The sequence below is a fragment of the Lygodium microphyllum genome, chromosome 22 (genome assembly GCF_053477565.2).
Source record: "Lygodium microphyllum isolate KBCC chromosome 22, Lygodium_microphyllum_v1.1.10, whole genome shotgun sequence".
Taxonomy (NCBI): domain Eukaryota; kingdom Viridiplantae; phylum Streptophyta; class Polypodiopsida; order Schizaeales; family Lygodiaceae; genus Lygodium; species Lygodium microphyllum.
Genome location: NC_141156.1, coordinates 15711152 through 15725591, shown reverse-complemented (window position 1 = coordinate 15725591; position 14440 = coordinate 15711152).

The window sequence follows — 14440 nt, the reverse complement described above, 5'->3', positions numbered from 1 at the left end:
TTGTCCATTCACTTAGGGATTATACATGGTTATTTTATTATGTTTAATTTTTTGGGATTTATCCAAAGCTTCTATAACCTTATTCAAAAAGTCTATCCCTTGATTGGATACCAGTTTCCTAGGTGGACCAAAATGGCATACTATGTATTCCATAATAAAACTAGTTCTTTCCCTGGCATTATGCTTCATCATAGCTCGATCTTTAGACCATTTTGTAAAGTAGTATGTTTCCACAATGATATATTTCTTTTGTGTAATAGATGAAGGATGGACAAGTCCAAAAAAATCAATGCTCCACTTCTCAAAGGGAAAAGTTACCAAAATAGGATTAAGCGACGGCTTACAATTTTCCCTAGCATCATGTCTTTGGTATACATAACAACACTTAACATACACAAAAGCATCCTGGAAAACTGTTGGCCACACCAATATCCAGCACGTAAAGCTTTCTAGGTAGTAAATTGTCCATCAAAATGACCTCCATATGCTAAATCATGACACACTTCCACAATAAAGGGTACCTCATAAAACACCACACAACAACGATAAATTGCGTCCACACATTTCCTATATAAAACACTTGTTAGTATTGAAAAGTGAAGTGCTTCCTACTTAATCTTCCTCTTCTCAGATTTAGAAAGAGTTTCTGTTGGGCTACTTGTTGATAGATAATGCATAATGGACACATACCATGATGGAATAGAGGCTACATCAATTTTGCATAAGACTTTCCAGTCACTAATATTCAGCCCACTCTTCCTCAGGGTCACTGAATTCTACTTGGCAATCTAAAATATCCTGTAACTTTGATGGCTTGCTCCTAATCTCATAATCAAACTCCTCTAAATAAATCAACCACTTGGCTAAGTGATCAGGGGGTTGAAGCTTGTTCACTAATAAGCCCAATCCCTCTGCCTTGGTAAACAACACCACCTTCTCATAAAGAATATAATGTCTAAACTTATTAGTGGTGAATACCATAGCCAAGTAAATCTTCTCCAAATAGCTATAACAAAGCTCTGAAATTCTCAATTTTGGGCTTGCAAATGAGATAAGATGATAAAGTTGTGCCTCCCAAATTTGGAATAGACAATAATTAGTACTACGCCTTGTCACTATCATGAATATATAGACAATCTCACCCCTTTTGGGAGCTTTTAAAATCGGCACTTTGGACAATTCCATTTTAACATCCTCAAATGCCACTTTGCATATTTTTTTCTATTCAAAAATATAGTTGTGCACTCAAAGCATGCACCTATAACAATTATTCATTAGGAGAAATATAGACTCTCTTTTTTGCCCCTTAAGGGGTTCCTCTCACCTCTCTCTCTCTCTCTAAAAAAATATTTCAAAATAATATTATAATAAGAGATATTCTACAATCAAGAAAATATTCTATTATTTATATATTTAATAGAATTCACCTATTATTTCATCCCCAAACTGTAGAATAACGTCACTTTTTCTTAAAATCCTTCCAACTCAAAAAATACAATTCTATTTTCTCATAAAAAACATTGGTGGATGACTCTTTAATACCCTCATGACTTTTTAACATAAAAATATATTAGAATCATTCTCATTTTCACTTCTTAAAAGAACGAAAGTTAAAAAATAGTATAAGTTGACATACACATCATATTTTAAGATTATTTTTTATCCAAAGACACCTTTTTGAATTTAGAGTTTTCTTATAAATTTTTATTATTTTGAACAAGTATATCCCCATTTCTAGACATTTTTTTCCTCTCTCTAAAAGCTTTAGTTTTATCCCAATTTTTGTGTACTCCTCTCTTTTCCTCCGAAATATGGTTTTTTACATACGAAATCTTATGAAGCACCATTGAGGAGTTGTTTTGATATCATTTGCTAAAATCAAATAATATCCATCTACAACACTCTCTACACTACTACAAGCAATCTCTCTCTTCTTCAACACTATACTATAAGCAATCTCCCTCTTCAAAAGTCTATACTACAAGCACTTAAGTGATAATGAATGTAATTTTTAAAAAAATCTTTGTGATGTTATTATTATTCACAATTGTTGTCTAATCCTTAAGCAAAAATTCATGGAGAGAGGGAGAGAAAGAGAGAGAGACTATCTGACTATGTGAAATAAACTAAGAAAGTAAGTGATAGAGTGATAAATAGTACATTTGGAAAGAAGATAAGATGATGTTATTGTTCTTCACTGTCCAATATTTTGTATAAATGTGTTTAATAATCTTTGACCAATTTAGATATATATATATATATATATATATATATATATATATATATATATATATATTGGATAGAATAGAGTATAAGATTAGAGCCTAATAAGAAGTTGATTCCAAGATAAGATAAGAGGCTAACTAGGGGTTGATTAGGGTCATCACAACTGAAATCAAGTGAAAGAGTCAAGATCCAATTGAGTAAAAAGAATACATATATAGTGAATAAAAGGGGTATAATTATGTGATTTGAATGTTAATCCAAGGTAAAATTGTCATGCATTTTTGTTTGCAAAACAGAGGTGCATGACGTACTAAGAGAAAGATTGGAGGATGAATATACATCATTGTTTAAAAGAACTGTGGAAAGGGATGATGCAATAAGAAAGAAATAGAGGGAAAAAATATATGGATCTTTGGGTTGATGGTTGCATTTATCCACCTGATCCACTAACTCAAAGGCCACCACAATTTAATGGGCTTACATCATTTGTAAATGTTATTTGTGAAGGCAATGAAGGATTATATGAATACACATATAGACTTGTGATACAAGGATCAGTAATGGTTCATAAACCCTTAACAAATATGTAGACAAGATTACAAGGATGTGTGCACTCTTTGATGAAAAAATATAGATTGTTGACTGAGAATGATAGGGAGAATGAGAGCCTACAACAAGCAATGTCTATCATGAAGATGCTATGCATGCTACATAGGTACAAAATATTGGGTTATAGTCTAAAATTTTGGAGTTGGAGAAGGAGAACAGAAACTTAAAGAGGAATGTCATAAAAACTTTGGAGATTGAGACCACTTTAAAAACCAAAGAAGCACGTCAGCACATCTAATTTGTTAAACAAAATCACCAATTAACCAAAAACACAATATTAGTGAGTTTGAGAATTCCCAATTCCCATTTTTTGAATACTAAAAAGATGGCATCCAGATAACATGCCATGTAACGTGTCCCCTAGTATCGTCCAGGACACGTCTTAGTAGTCCATCGGAAAGGATGTCTAGAAAACTCTGCCCGGCACTCCCAAGGAATGTTACGGGTTTTGGGATCTAGGTCTTCCCGCATCTGCCACGTAGCGGAAGTATCCTGGCTGTTTCCCACTTAGGATCGATCGAAATTAGGGTTTTCATGTTTGGTCATTAGCTAACAGCAACTAGCGTCAGACCTGAGTGAACTACTTTACGCAAAAACGCCAGGCCTGAAGCGGATTCACGCTGCACTTGGTTCAAGGAGAATGGGAAACGAGAGGGATGCAAGGCTCAACCTCTCTGCCATAAGGCATAGTCCCATACTGTTCCCCTAAAACATCGTTAATCGGGTAAGACATAACTCTAGGTCATCGTTCTCGTTATTCGTTTTGATGATGATGATCATCTCGCTGTTCTTCAAGATTTTTGAGAAAAGTTCCTAGCTAACCGGGACCACCCAACCATAGGACGGACCCACGGCCCATCCTCCGCACTTTCCTCAGTTTGTTTTAGTTATGTAATTATCTAACACATTAATTTGACATATAACAATTATTTTCTTTAATTAACCCTGTTAAGCACTGGTTCCTTCACATAATCTTATCACGTGACATAGAAAAACAATATCAAGCAAGTTCTTTTAACATTTCATCATTATCTTTGAAATACAAGGAGTTCCGCCCGTAGGCTTGTCCATAATCCACCCGAAGGCTATCTAGTAATACCCAGGGATTACTATTCCAAGCTTCCGCCCGTCAACTAGCATGCGGGCCTCGAGATCCAATCCCGAGTCACATTAGCCTCTTGTGCAGGACCCGGAATGTCAAGATTGTGGGAGAGAAGGAAGGAGTCTCACTTGTAGCTTTCTTGCTTGCACAATGGGGAAATACACACAGAGGTGGAGGCTGAAAACAATTTTCCTCTTCTTAGTTATGGAAGCCAAAAAGAACTCTAGTACAAAGAAATAGAAGAACCCTATATATGGGTCTCAAACCAAACTCAACTAACTAAGGTGGCATACTAACTGAGCCATAAACTAGAGTAGATAAGGATAGCTATCATGTAGCTATTATTCATGGGTGGTGTACCAACCGCGTCTGCAACTGACAAGTCGGTGACATAAATACACAACGGTCACCTTGGCGTATCACAAGTGGAGCTCGATATCTCAACACTCCCCCTCGAGCTCAATCCCAATTCCTACACACCAAGCAGGTCTCTGAACTTGCGCAACTTTTCTACACCCAATGCCTTTGTGAATATGTCAACTACCTGATCCTCTGTGCTGACATAAACTAGATCAATAAGACCTAGTAAAACCCTCTCTCGCACATAGTGATAACGCACCTCAATGTGCTTTGTTCTAGCATGATAGACTGGGTTATTTTCCAAGTGTATACTACTCATGTTGTCACAAATAATGACAACTGGCCCATCTGTAGACTGATGCATATCATAAAGTAGCTTATGCAACCAAGCTACCTCACATGCAGCCATTGCTGCACCCCTGTACTCAACTTCTGTGCTCGACAAGGCAACTGTAGGCTATTTCTTGCTGCTCTAAGTGACTGCAACACTCCCAAAAGAGAACACATATCCACTGGTAGATCGTCTATCAGAAATACTACTAGCCCAATCAGCATCAGTGTATCCATACAACTGTATTTGAACCCTAGTCTCATAAAATAGTCCATACTGCAATGTGGACTTCACATACCTGAGTATGCGTCTAGCCACATCCAAATGTGGTTTCCTTGGAGCCTGCATAAACTGACTTACCAATCCAATAGCATAGCTCAAATCTGGCCTGGTAATAGTCATATAAATCAAACCTCCTATTATGCATCTGTACATAGTAGGGTCTTCTAGAAGCTCACCTGTATCTGTGCTTAGCTTCACATTCTGCTCCAAAGGAACTGAAATAGGCTTACAGCTTGTCATCCCATATTTGGACAGCATGTCCAATCCATACTGCCTCTGCAAGAGCTGTATCCCACTTGGTGATCTAATCACCTCAATGCCCAAGAAATAACGCAGCTCTCCCAAATCCTTCATCTCAGACTTCTGCTTCACTAGCATTTTTACATGAAGGATATCTTCATCATTGTCACCTGTCATAATCAAATCATCAACATAAATGACAAGTAGCATAATACCTTTCTCTGTTTTTCTCACATAAAGTGAGAAATCTGCCTTGGAAATCTGAAAGCCAATAGTGACAAGATATTTTCCTATCTTGTCAGACCATGCTCTAGGTGCTTGCTTGAAGCCATACAAGGCTTTCTTCAACCTGCAAACAAACTCAGGATAAACAGCATGCACATAACCTGGTGGCTGCTCCATATAGACCTCTTCTTGCAAATCATCATGCAAGAAGGCATTCTTTACATCCATCTGATGTAAAGACCATCCCTTTGATGCAGCCATAGCAATGACTGCTCTTACGGTTGCCATCCTTGCAATCGGACTGAATGTTTCTTCATAGTCAATGCCATATGTTTGTGCATACCCCTTGACTACTAATCTTGCCTTGTATCTGTTCATAGAACCATCTGCATTGTGCTTCACCTTATAAACCCACTTACAACCAATTGCATTTTTACCTTTAGGAAAAAGTACAAATTCCCATGTAGCATTTGCTTCCAAGGCATCCATTTCTTCATCCATGGCTTTCTCCCTTTTTTTTTTTTCCATGGCTTGCTCAAAAGAAGTGGGTTTTGGTTCCTGTATCACTTTGACCATATATGCATAGTGAATGGCTGTAAATCCATCATATTTCAGCCTATCCACAGGATACCTAGCTCTCGTAGACCTACGCAAAGTAGGTTCACTCCCAGGTGCTCTCAAAACATCCATGGTCTTCCTTACTCCAGGTGTAACAATAGAAGGAATACCCAACTCATCATCAATGCTCTGTTCTGAGCCACTGGATTCACCATCCACATAACAGTGACCTGTATTCACATCAAACTTGGGCTGATCAACCTTCTCTTTTCCTTTTTGTGATACCTGCATACCACTATCTGCATTACTTTGAGAAGATTCTCCTGATCTCAATCTGCCTGTCCATGGCAAAGAATGTGAACCACTGCTAGAGGACGCTCCAGGTCCACTAATATTTTGTGACTGCTGCTGTGAATTCTGTGTAGCATTACCATTTTGTGCATCTACATCATCAATCACATTTACTAGTTTATACCAGCTACTCATCTCATCAAAAACAACATCTCTGCTCACTGTAAACTTACGAATAGAAGGGTTATAGAATCTATACCCTTTTTGCTGCAGAGAGTAACCAATAAAGATGCACTTCTCAGCTTTTGGATCCAACTTGGATCTCAACTCATCTGACACATGTACATCGACAATGCAACCAAAAATTTTCAAATGAGAAATATCTGGTTTCCTACCAGTATACCTCTCCTCTGGAGTCATTCCATGTATTGCTGCAGTGGAAGTCCTATTCATTATGTAGACTGCTGTAGCAACTGCTTCAGCCCAATAAAAATCTGGCAAGTCTTTTTCATTGAGCATGGCACGAGATACCTCTCCAATATGCATGTTTTTCCTTTCTGCAATTCCATTTTGTTGTGGGGTATGACTGCATGAATATTGTTGCTTTATGCCATGCTCCTGCAGGAACCTTGCAAACTCATTTGAGAGGTACTCTCCCCCTCCATCTGACCTTAGGCATTTTATTTGCAGGCCTGTTTCTTTTTCAACCATAGCTTTAAGGGTTTTGAAATGCCCAAAAACTTCACTTTTCTTTTTCATAAAATACACCCAAACTTTTATGCTATAGTCATCAATAAAAGTGTCAAAATAATGACAACCTCCAAGAGATGCAGCTTTAGTAGTCCACATATCAGAGTGGATTAATTCCAATGGCTTCTTACTCTCTTGAACATATCTAGGAAATGGTTTCCTTGCATGTTTTCCAAACTGACAGGCTTCACATACCTTATGCATTTCTGCAACCTTAAATTTAGGAAAACCTGCAACAATATTTTGGGCCTGCATTGATTTAAGTCGCTGTACATTAACATGACCAATGTGTTTATGCCAGATATCAATATCTGCAACTACACCGGTCCCATGTGCAAACATTGCTGCACTCAATTCAGGCATGTCTGCATCCAACATAGACATTCTGCCATTTTTCTTTCCTTTTGCTATCAAGCGACCTTTATTTTTCATATCCTCAACAAAGCATCCATGAGGATTAAATCTGACCTGCAAGCCCTGCTCAACCATTTGACCAACAGAAATCAGATTCTTGGTGATATTCGGGATATGAAATACATCAGACATGTATTTCTTTTTCCCATCCTGCATAGACAAATGAATTTTTCCAATCTGCACAATAGGATGTGCAGTATCATCACCAGTCTCCACAAATCCTGGTTTTTCCATTTTTCTTGCATCCTCCATCCATTCTGCATGACCTGTCATGTGATTTGATACACCTGAGTCAACATACCATATATAATTGCTTTCTTCTGCACTTGTCACAGAATTGTTCATGTGCTGCACCATAAACAAGTGCTCATTTCTGTCATCACCCTGTCTACTAGAAGATGCATAATTTCCTTGTTGCAGTTTTCCATTCATAATGTCATTCTGCTTTTTATACCAATCTTTAGCCATATGACCCATTTTACCACAGTAGTAGCATTCAACATTATTGTTTGCATTTCTTTGCCATCCACCACGACCTCTTTGGCTCCGCCTGCCTCTAGAGTTACCACGTCCTCCTCCATAGGACTGGTTTTCTTGAGTTTGCTGCATATTCTGATTTCTGCCACGGCCTCCATATCGGCCTCCTCTACCTCTGCCTCTACCTCTTTCAGTATTTGAGTAGAAGATAACTTCTTTTGAAGTTCCTCTTGAAGAAGATGCACCACCATTTCTCTGCTCCTTAGAAATTAGAAGAGCAATCAACTCCTCAAAATCAAGAAATCTTTCACGGACGGAAATGGATGTTCGGAATTGTGCATAATCCTTTCCTAGACCATTCAAGGTCACTGAGACTAAATCATCATCTTCCACTGGCGACCCAATGGAAGCAAGTGCATTTGCAATCTTCTTCACCTTCATGTGGTAGTCATTGATGCTCATACTTTCTCTTTGCACATTGTGCAACTCTTGCTTGAGCTGCATTTTCCTGGCTTGCGTATTTGTGCTATACATTTTTGACAAAGTATCCCATGCCTCCTTTGGCGTACTTGCATCCTGAATATGCACAATCATATAGTCTGAAATACTGATAGACAGCCAGTACATAACTTTCCTAGCTCTCTCATGCCATGCTTTGAATGCCTGCATTTGCTGTTGATTGGGAACATCAACAAGAACTGGTTCTTCTTCATTTCCTGCAACAAATTCCCAATATCCTTTTCCCATAAGGAAATTTGTCATTCTAAACTTCCATGCTTGGAAGTTTTTCTTGTCAAGCTTTTCAGTGATAATCTGTGAAAGAGAATCAGATGCAATTACAGAACACTGCAAAAAATTCTGTCACTGCAAAAAACACAGCTTCACCCTCACAAGGGAAAATTTGCAAAACTGAGCATATACAGCCCTCTTGCTTCACCGCGAAGGGCGTCTCAACCTGAGACAATGCACTCCTGCACTTTCCGGCTGTGCTACGTGCAGAGATCTGCTCCCAAAACAGAAAATGAAAGCAACACTGCTCCTCTTACCAGAACACCGTGAGCTTGGCTTGCTTTCTTGAGCTCCTTACCACGAACAAGGCTCTGATACCATGTCAAGATTGTGGGAGAGAAGGAAGGAGTCTCACTTGTAGCTTTCTTGCTTGCACAATGGGGAAATACACACAGAGGTGGAGGCTGAAAACAGTTTTCCTCTTCTTAGTTGTGGAAGCCAAAAAGAACTCTAGTACAAAGAAATAGAAGAACCCTATATATGGGTCTCAAACCAAACTGAACTAACTAAGGTGGCATACTAACTGAGCCATGAACTAGAGTAGATAAGGATAGCTATCATGTAGCTATTATTTATGGGCGGTGTACCAACCGCGTCTGCAACTGACAAATCGGTGATATAAATACACAACGATCACCCAGGCGTATCATGAGTGGAGCTCAATATCTCAATACCGAAGGCAAGGGATTTACGGCCAGAGCCCCCCTAACACCCAAGCATCCTCCTGCTCCAAGTAGAACTCAACGGAGAGACCTCTCACGGTGGGTTCGGTCCATGTTCCCGGCGTGGTCAACAACCCCCTTGGTTAGGGTTAGGCAGGTAGTTGGGGGTAACTGAAACTACCTCTTCCTTCAGGCCTTTAACCTGAAGTATAGGTACTCATTTAATTTGTAATTCATAATTCAAACAGAGCCATAAAATCTCTAGCAAGCACAAACATTTCCATTAAACAACCCAGTTGTTTGGCAAACTGCTAAGGAAGTGTTCTTTTCTTTTTGAATGTATCAGCACTCGTTCCCAAGGTGTCTTGTAAATTGGCAAGATCTTTTACTTTCCGGTGTAGGGCATACCCAATTTGGTTAACCCTAAAGTTCCTTAGATATGCTAGTTTCCGATTTACAACTTTCCTTATTTAAAAGGATATCCAAAAATACGTCTTTTTGAAAGATAACTTGCGTGGGGATCTGCCATCCTTTACCCTTTCTCCTTGTGAATCAATCACAAGGCTAAATGATTTCGTACTTGTTGGGCAAGTCCTGCCATGGAATAATCTGTTTAGATCCTTTAAGCTTACGTATGTCAAGCCTAGGGTTTCTTCTTTTAAGAATCTTAGGGACAAACCCTAGTTCCTTATCTTTACGAATTTATTGTCCCTACAGTAAGGAAAGTAGTTAAGTGTTTAGGGTATGAATGTTTCTATGTCTAGATTGGTTTAGTTATCTTTTGGAAGGTAATATTAATGGTCTTGTCACGGTTTTGCTATCCTTGTGACAATTTATTTTCCAGTCAATACAGTTTAATTTAACTTCTGTTTTCCTTAAAGATGAACTCATGCCAAATAACAACAATTGCCTTGCTAAGATGTGCAATTAGCAAAGATAACTCCCTAGTAATTGAACATCGAAAGAAACCTTTCATGAATTTAACCATTTACAATGATTCGTTGCGAAAGGAATAAGACTAATGGTGCAAGATATAATTTCTATACCTTAGGATTTAACTAAAATATACTACTATAGTAAATGGATAATCTTGCTCGTAATTTATAATGCTTGATGCAATTTGAAGAAAACTAAGTTCTATATATTGTCATTCATAAGCTAAACTCCTTCGTTACAAACAACTCAAACAAATATATCCTATCCTTAACAATTTTTCTTTGCATGATCGACTTAAAACCGAATTAAAGCCAAGAAGAAAAACCTGGTTTTGGGGTGAGATATCCACATGGATACCGAGAGATGACCCTGCCGCAGCTACACCTTGGACTTTCTTCGGCGGCATCGTAGTTCGAATGTGAGATAGCCTTTTTCTCTTTCTTCTGGAATTCCACCATCTCTTTGGATCCAAAAAAGTTTATGGGTGAGTGTGGTTTTGCAACCGCAGGAACCCTTGGAGGATTTTGACTTGGGGTAGAAGGAATAGAAAGCACTTATTCTCCTTCCTTCCCTTTCTTTTATCTTTTTCCCACTCTTCCTCCTTCACTCCTCCTTTTCACTCCCTCTACTTTCCCTCCCTATCTTTTATCTCACGGCTATTTCTCCCTTACGGGATACCATCCGAGGCCATGATGATGATTTGGATTTTTAGGTTCACGGGAGAAAAATAATAAGGGGGATACGAGGGATTAAGAGGAAAGCTTATGGAGTTGTGGGAAAAAAAAGAAAAAAGTTATGAGGGGGGTTGAAAAGGGATTAAAAGGGTTATAAGGGGGTGATAAGGTTTAAGGGAATAAAACACGGGGGGGTGGGATAGGTTCCCAAAGTCAAGGGAGGGGCTTAAGGGGAAAAGGCAATTTAAAATCCTAGGGGGGTTTTAAAACCGGGGGAGGGGGGACAAGGTGGCTTAGGGCATAAGAAGGGAGGGTGAAAGGGGGCTTAGCTAGCCCCCTTAGAAGCTTCCCCTCAGAAGCTTCTATGGCTTCTTACATGGCAGGAGGGGGAGGAAATTCAACGCCGTTATGGCGTTCTGTCGACTGGCGTGGCCACAATGAGGCGACGTCGTCCCGGCCCGGCGTACATCAACGCCTCGTTCCCTCCCTCTCACAGCGACATTGAGTAGGAATTTGGCGGTGTGAGCAGCTGCACCTCGGTAGCACATCAACGTGTCGGCGTGCACTAGAGTGTCGACTCTCTCCCTCACGGCTAACGAACGACATCTCTTGGCAGACCCCTTACATTCCTGCTGCCCCTGGTTTAAATAGGGGAGGGGAGGGGGATCTTCCCTCCCTGCGTGTCATCACGCATGTTCCCCTCCCTCATCCCGAGCTCCACCAAGGAGCTTAATGGCTCCTTCTATTTCCCTCCCCCTCCAGCTCGTCAGTCGGGTGGAGGGATAGGGGGGAAATAATTTAAAAAGAAAATTATTTATCCAAAATCATATTCATTTGTTTGAGGCAGTTCACGCATAATATTACATTCTCTCCCCCTTAGAGGAATCAAGATGTCCTCATCTCAAGATAAACTGGGGATATTGATGGTTGAGAGAGCTTTCATCTATCCAAGTGGCATCCTCTTCGGGATAATCTTTCCACTAGACGAGGCATTCTCTCAGGGTTCTAGATCTTAATTGTCTTTCCCTAACATCTAAGATCCTATCTGGCCTTAGTTCAAGGACTCCTTGACTAGGCATTACATTTTGTTGGTCATCAAGTACATGATTAGGGTTGGGCACATATTTTTTTCAATAGGCTGATATGGAATACATTGTGAACCTTTAGGTTCTCAGGGAGTTGCAATATTTAAGCATTGGGTCCTAGGCATTTGAGGATTTTGTACGGCCCACAATACCTTGGACTTAGCTGCTTGCATTCTCCTAGGGATAGAGAACTCTTTTTAGGGCGTACACGAATGAAGACCATGTCTCCTTCTTCGAAGACTCTATCTTGACGTTTCAAATCTGCGTATGCCTTTTGCCTATCCTTGGCCGCTTGTATGTCTTGTCTTATTGACCTTATTTGATCATCCATGTCCTCCAACATTTGTTTTGAAGCTTCAACTCTTAGGGTTGGATCACAAAAGTTTAGGGGACTTCGACAATCATGACCATACAATGCCTGGAAAGGGGTCATTTGAATGCTCTGTTGGTAAGAAGCATTGTAGGCAAATTCAACCAAAGGCAAGTATTGAATCCACCTCTTAGGCTCTCGACAGCAGTATGCCCTAAGCATATCCTCAATGACTTGATTTACTCTCTTTGTTTGGCCATCCGTTTGGGGATGGTAGGTGATGCTAAAACAGAGTTGAGTCCCAATAGCTTCAAAGATAGCTCTCCAGAAGTGTGATGTGAAGAGAGAATCTCGATCACTAATGATTCTTCTAGGTAACCCATGTAGCTTGAATGTCTCCTTGATAAACAATCTTGCAATGTCGGAGGCTTTATAGTTTGCCTTTACTGGTATTAGGTGTGCAACCTTGGTAAGCATGTCAACCACAACCATAATGGAATTGTATCCTCCTTGGACTTGGGGTAAGGCCACAACAAAATCCATACTTATGAATTCCTATTTCATTTGGGGAATGTCAAGCGGTTGCAGTTTCCCTGGCATCATGACATGTTCGGCCTTGATACGTTGGCAAGACAAACACCTAGTGACATACTTGAGAATGTCACCTTTAAGCCTCTCCCAATGGTAGCTCTTCCTAACTGCATTAAGAGTCTTAGCATAGCCAGGATGTCGTGCGAAAGGAGAATCATGAGCTTCCCATAATATCTTCTGCTTAAGTGACTGGCTTGTTGGTATACACAGCGTTGTTCTGTAGTAGACAAGTCCATTATCAATGGAAAATTCCTGATACTTAGCTTGCAACTTCTGATTCTGCTCCTTGGTAGATATTTCCTTTATCATTGTTTGGTAGGCCAAATCATGGCATGCTTCCTCTCTAGCTAGTTCAAGTATAGGGTTGTTTGGCATAGATACTTTTGTAGCCAGAGATCTGGCCGTTGATGGATTTTGCAAGATTAGGGAATTTAAGAATGCCTTGCGACTGAGTGCATCGGCAACTACATTCTCCTTCCCTGGTCGGTACTTGATTTCAAAATCATATTCCTCCAATACTTCAATCCACCAACGTTGCCTCATGTTGAGCTCGTTCTGGGTAAAAATCCATTTGAGACTCTTATGATCAGTTACTAGAGTAAACTTGTTACCCAACAGGTAGTGTCTCCAAAGCTTTAGAGCATGGATGACAGCTAGTAATTCCAGATCATGTGTGGCATAATTTTTTTCATGACTCTTCAATTTCCTTGAAGAGTATGCTACTGGATGACCTTCTTGCATAAGTACACATCCCAAGGTAAATATGCTAGCATCAGTTACTACCTCGAACTCCTTATTAAGGTCAAGAAGTTTTAGAATAGGTGTTGATACCAAACTTTGCTTCAATTTGTCGAAGCTATTTTGTTCGGAAGTTGACCATGTAATGGAAGTCTGCTTCTTTAGTAAGTCTGTAAGAGGTGCTGCAATCAAAGCATAGTTTTTTATGAAGACCGTATACCATCCTGTCAATCTAAGAAAGCTACGTATCTCCTTGACGAATACTGGTATTGGCCATTCAAGCACATCTTTGACCTTGGATGGGTCTATTGATATTCCTTATGATGATACTATGAATCCCAGATATTCAATCTGACGCTTGAAGAATGCACACTTCTTTATTTTTGCATACAACTTATGGGACCTCATTGTCTCAAGGAAAATCCGAAGTTGAGGTTCATGATCTTCTTCCTGTTTAGAATAGACTAAAGTGTCATCAAAGAAGACAAGCACGAAATCATCAAGATATGGTCTAAAGATATCTTGCATTAATTTGTTGAAGGTGGCAGGTGCGTTTGTAAGCCCGAATGACATAACCAGGAACTCAAAGTGCCCATATCTTGTATTGAAGGCCGTCTTTGGAATATCTTCTTCCTTGATCCTTATCTGATAGTAACCTGACCTGAGATCAATCTTGGAGAAGATCTTTGCACCTTGAAAACGATCAAGAAACTCATCTATTCTAGGAATAGGATACTTGTTCCTGACTGTTGATTGATTCAACCCTCGGTAATCAAAACATAGTCGAAGT